This window comes from Aythya ferina (genome assembly GCF_964211825.1).
Source record: "Aythya ferina genome assembly, chromosome: Z".
In the NCBI taxonomy this organism is placed as follows: domain Eukaryota; kingdom Metazoa; phylum Chordata; class Aves; order Anseriformes; family Anatidae; genus Aythya; species Aythya ferina.
In genome coordinates, this window is record NC_140299.1 from 71,470,754 (window position 1) to 71,476,753 (window position 6,000).

Here is a 6,000-nt window from a genome sequence, read left to right on the forward strand (position 1 = left end):
CCTGTCACATTTTGCTAAAGGAAATCAGATCAGCACTGCCTAATGTGGAGAAGTCACAGCTGTTGGCTAGTAACATGAGCAGAAGGCTCAGCATTTCTTATCTGCAGTCAAAACCCCTGGGCCTCTAGCGGTCTGGGGAATACAGTACAATACCATACACTAACAATATTCACCTTTCAAAAGGAATATTCTGCCACTTCCCTTCAGGATTATAAAACTGAGGAATTACAGTTCAGCCATCCCTATATGAGGAATTATAATTTTTAACATAGATTGGTATGTGATAATAGGCATTGTTATTAGACAAATAAATTCTTTCTTTATTTATTTATTTATTTTTAAAATGAAACAATTGCTGCCCAAAGTGTTCCAGAAGATGATGGCACTGTGGTGACAGCTACAATCTGCCCTGTAGTCGGCATTTCCAACAGCTGTAAAATAGATGTTCCTGCAGAGGAGTGGCAGTATATGAAATAAAACCGTCAGGGAAGATGCACACCAACTAGATTCTTGCCTTTTTTGCAATTCAATGGTATATTGCATGAAAGGACCTCTTAATGCCTCATTTAATTAGTGTTTTTGCAATGCTTAATAAACGATTCATCTCCTAACGAATCTATGAAGATTTATCTCTTTGCCTTTGATTATAGATGAGAGATGCTGAAATGAATGCAAACCACACATCGTCAGGTTGTCAAGTGTATCAACCCCAGCACTGAGCACTCAGACTACCAGTACAAAAACATTACCATTTGGTCCTTGTACAAGACTGCCAAAAATAGGTCCTATAGTTTCTGTACTCTCTAATCAAACTGTATTGAAAGAAACCTAGCATTCCCATAGGTTCCCCAGATCTCTAACAGACAGAGTAACAAGTGTCTACTTTTCAAATTTCTACTGCCAATGTTTATCGCAAGGAACTTGAACTAACATTCTGTTTGCTTTATTTGCCACAATGCTGAATCATGTCCAACCTCAACTTCATCTTTTACTCAAGATTGGTTTGCTTATACATAATCCAAACACTTGCAGCTGCCCCATTCCCAGCTTCTGCTTTAGGACTAAAGCCAGAAGAATTTGCTATGAAAGTCAGTGGAGCATGTTTGATAGTTAATGGCCAGTTACTGCTTCACATTCAGCAGTCACTGGGAACTATATTTGAAGTATGGGCCTATCTGGCACAATTAAAAATACCAAACTGGCCTTTGGGAATGAGCTTAACCACCATATGTCCATTCTGTCATTCGAGACCAACAGCTGAAGACACTGGAAGGTGTGCGTTCAAGTCAATGAGAGCTGAAGGGACTACCTGCTGAATGAGCATGTCATCCTCAAGAACTGCAAACAGGCACAAGTGAGAGATTAACTTGTCCTTTATGTCTTAACATACTGAAGCAGAAACTCCAACCAGTGCAAATGGAAAGAAGGCATATAGATAAAAAACAACAAACAAACAACAACAAAAACTTTGCTCCAATGGACTCACAGTATGAGAATGAAATGTATGAAAAATGGATGAGATATGCTTGTTGATGGGAAAATTATTTTCTCACTATGATAAAGTGTTCCCTCCAGATCCTGTCTTAACATAAGGATTTTCCTCTCTCCTTGTTCAGAAAAGGAAAGCTACAAACCACATCATTTCATTACAACTACTTTCTTAAAATGCAGTCTGTTCTGATCAAAAGATCAAACTTTTCTGGATTTTCAACAACTATTGTAATTGTTTTTCATATCAATTGATTTTAATTGTAACACTGTACTGCTACAGCCCTATTGTCCGTGTCCTTCCAAATTGTCAGTTACTTAAATGAAAAAATAAAAGCTGGAAAGCACATTGTTGTAATTGATTTCTATGTTGCAATTGTCTTATCAGAAACAACATTCGTCTGTTGAGGCACACACACACACAAACACACCCAAAAAAAAAAAAAAAAAAAAAAAAAAAAAAAAAAAAAACTTTCCTAAAAATAAAATTGAAAAGAAAAGGTAAAATAAAATAATTAATAAATAAGTAAAGACAAAAATCCATTGCTGTTTCACTTGTGCTTTTTAGGGCAACAATTTGAGGCTGTCATTTTCAGTCCCCTGTTACAGTTTTGGAAATATGTTAAGCATTCCAGTGAGTATACTGATTACAAAGAAAAAATGTTTTTCATTAATATTCTAACAAGGTTGCTTTCCCCACATATGTTAAGTCGAACGGCCCCTAACTAGGCTACTTCTTGCCATGCCATGCCTTGTCTTCTCCCATGCTGCCTTTTCCCTACGCTACCCAACAAGTGTTTGACCAGTAAGTACAGCATGCATCTTGACTCATTTGGAAGAAGGAAAGGGCTGACTTGCTAGATGAAAAATATTCTCAAAATAGATGAGGCAGATGTCTGCCAGTCTTACTCTCAACGGAAGGAGAAAGCATGAGAAAGCACTAAACTTCCTTCTGATGCCCAGGCCCTTGGCACACATATACATAGATAGGAAGCAGTTAAAACCCTTTTGATTCTTTTTCCAAACAAAACAAATGAAATACTCTTCTCTTCTTCACAGTGCCTTGAAAATGAAAACATTGGTCTGCTCGATTGTTTTTTGTTTTTGTTGTTGTTTTTCTTTTTTTTTTTTTTTTTTCTTCAGACCACAGTTCTTTTTTCTCTTCAGTAAGTGCCTGCAGTGCGTTGACCTCTGTTGTGTGGCAGATGCCCAACCAGCTGCACTCTCAACAGGACCTGGAATAAGAAACTAACGTGGAAAATCTCGTGGTCAGTATAATGACAGGGAGATCACTTAAGAATGATTTTCACAAGCAAAACAGGCTCAACCTCCCAGTTAAATCAGATACAGAGTGAGAGACAAAGTGACACCTTCCCCCGGCACCCTGCGTAGTTCTGATGGAGATACCCGGAAATGGCCAGAATCATTTGTTTCTGGCACCAGTGGAGCCCTTGACCTCTTCTCACAGAACCCACTGCTTAAGCACCACACTCCACCAAAGCTCTCTCATTTATGCCCGATACAGTGCCCTTGTGTGTGCTAGAAAGCTGGTGCACACATGTGCAGTCACACGCAACCATCTGTCACAAAACTATTTGTTGATAACTGCAACAGTTACACATGGGTCCCCGATCAGAATCACAAAATCATAGAATAATTAAGATTGGAAAAAACCTCCAAGATCATCTGGTCCAACCATCACCCTACCACCAATGTCACCCACTAAACGATGTCCCTAAGCACCACGTCCAACCTTTCCTTCAACACCCCCAGGGACAATGATGTCACCACCTCCCTGGGCAGCCATCAGATAACCTTTCTGGAATAAATCTCAGTTAGTGTGACTGGCCAGGTGTACTGGGTCTGGCTGGTTGCAGTTAACTTTTCCCACAGCATCCAATACAGTGCTGCACTTTTCACTTGTAGGTGGAAGAGCAGTGGTATCACACCAATGCTTTAGCTACTGCTGAGCAGTGCTGGCACTGCATCAAGGCTGTTTCTCCAGCTCCCCTCCAACCCTAATGCTAATAGGCTGGGGTAAGCAATAGTTGTGGAGGGGACACGACTGTACTGGGTCTGGCTGGAATATTAACCTTCCCGGCAGCAGCCCATTCAGTGCCGTACTCTGTACTTGTAGCTGGAACAGCAGTGTTATCACACCAGTGTTGTGTCTACTGCTGAGCAGCAGTGGCACAGCATTGGGCCTTTCTCTAACCCTCCTAGGGGGTGGGCAAAAAGTGAGGAGAGAAACATCACTAGGGCAGCTGACCTAAACCAATCAAAGGGATATTCCATACCATGTGGTGTCACACTCAGCAATAAAAGGTGGAAACAGGAAGAAGAGGGGAGGGGTGGGCTCTCGTTGAGAAGACGTCGGTCCTCCTCTCGAACACCGGCTGCGTGCGTTGAGGCCTTGCTTCAAGGACGTGGTCAATCATCGCTCATTTGTGGGAAGTAGAGAGTAATTTCTTTCCTCTGCACTTCCATATAGCTTTCATTTATTTTGTTTGTTTGTTTTCCTCCCTTTTTCCCCTTTTCCCTTTTACTTCCCCTTAGTTAAATTGTTTAGTTCATGGTAGTCTTTATTTAATTATTATAATTATTTCCCTTTAATTAAATTATCCTTATCTCAACCCGTGAGTTGTTCTTTGCTTTACTTCTCCCCCTCCTCATCTAAAGGAGGGGGAGTGAGAGAGCGGTTGTGGGGTTTAGCTGCCCAGCACGGTAAAACCACCACAACGACTCGGGCAGCTGACCTAAATTGTCCATCAGTTACATGATAACAGACCTTTTTGGTACCCAACATTGGGCCTGAAGGATTGGAATAATAACAGATTTGACCAGAATGTGTTAGAGAAATAATATTTGTTTAACAGTTGCTGGTCATAATGTTGACTGATTTGCTCTCAATGTTGTTCTGTGTGATCCATGTCATGTTCCCTCTTCTGCTGCATGTTGGATTTGAGATCTTAAAGGTTGTGTTTGTCTTTTTCAGTTTGCTGCTCTGTAAAGCACTGGCCTAGAGCTTGATCTGGCATTTGGGACCTTCATTGCTATCATCCTTGCACTCTGGAAACTATCTCTCAGAGACTATTAACAATTATACCTTCTCCTTTTTCTCCCCTGAGATCCAATTGGTGGAGGAAATAAGGGATGGTACCTTTCCTTTCTCTTCCTGAAGGCTAGCTACAATACCTCCTGAGTATTTTGAACATCTTTGGTTAATCAATGTAACCCTTCCGCTATGTCTCCAGAATGTGTTTCCAGCTTTTCCTAAGATGAAATGACTATCTAAGAATACCACTCAGGAACATGCCACAAGGCAGGACAGATGACAAGGCACGTGGGAGAATTTGGGTAGGCACACAGAACAGTAGGTATCTCCACTACTTTGGGACTCCACCCTTAAACACATGAAGAATCCTGAAGTACTGATAAAATTTTTTGAAAAAAAAAAAAGTATACCCTGGCAATTCCAAAGAGACACAAATTACCACAATGTGCTCGGGCCTGGCCCACACCTGCTGAGCCCTGTTTAGCACCCTCAATGGGAAGAAAAGGTCTCTGGATCTGATGACAAAACAACAGACACTGTGGCTAAAAAACAGAGAGAGAACCTACACTAGCCCTTATAGTCAACAATAGTCATCAATCGAAGTGGAAGTCAGGTCATTTAATAAGGGAAGAACAAGCTGCTCCTAAGAGGGAGCAGGAGGAAGAATCATAAGAGGCACACTGCTCTGTAGCAGAGCGAACACAAGAACAGGGAAGAGAAAAGAGAGAAATCATAAGTCAGAAACTATCTGATCTATATGATCCAGTCATAGCCTGGGCTGCCTCAAGAGCAGCAAGGCCAGCAGGTTGAGGCAAGTGATTCTCCCCATCTTCCCATGTACTCTGCTCTCCTGAGACCTCACCTAGAGTGCTGCAGACAGATCTGGGGCCTACTGTACAGGGAGACATGGACTTGTAAGACAGGGCCTAGAGAAAGGTCACGAGGATTATCAGGGGGCTGAAAAACCTTTCCTGTGAAGACAACCAGATGGAGTTGGGGTTGTTCAGCTTGGAGAAGGGAAGGCTCCGGGGAGACCTTACAGCATCCTTACAGTACCTAAAAGGGGCTTAAAGGAAAAAAGAGGAGGGACTCACTGTCAGGGAATGTGGTGATAAGAAGAGGGGTAACAATTTAAAACTAAAAGAGGGTAGGTATAGATTAGGCATTAGGAAGAAATTCTTTATGATGAGGGTGGTGAGGCACTGGCTGCCCAGAGAAGCTGTCGATGCCCCATCCCTGGAAATATATAAAGCCAAGCTGGATGGCTCTTTGGGCAACCTGATCTAGTTGAAGGTGTCCCCAAAATGGCCAGGCAAGCAAGGGAATTAAACGATCTTTAAGTTCTCTTCCAACAGGTCTCTTCCAACCCAAACCATTCTGTGATTCTATTACCACTATTCCTGAGTCAGCTGTGAAATATGTGAAAAGATTTCAGCCATCACCCAGGCTATAACATT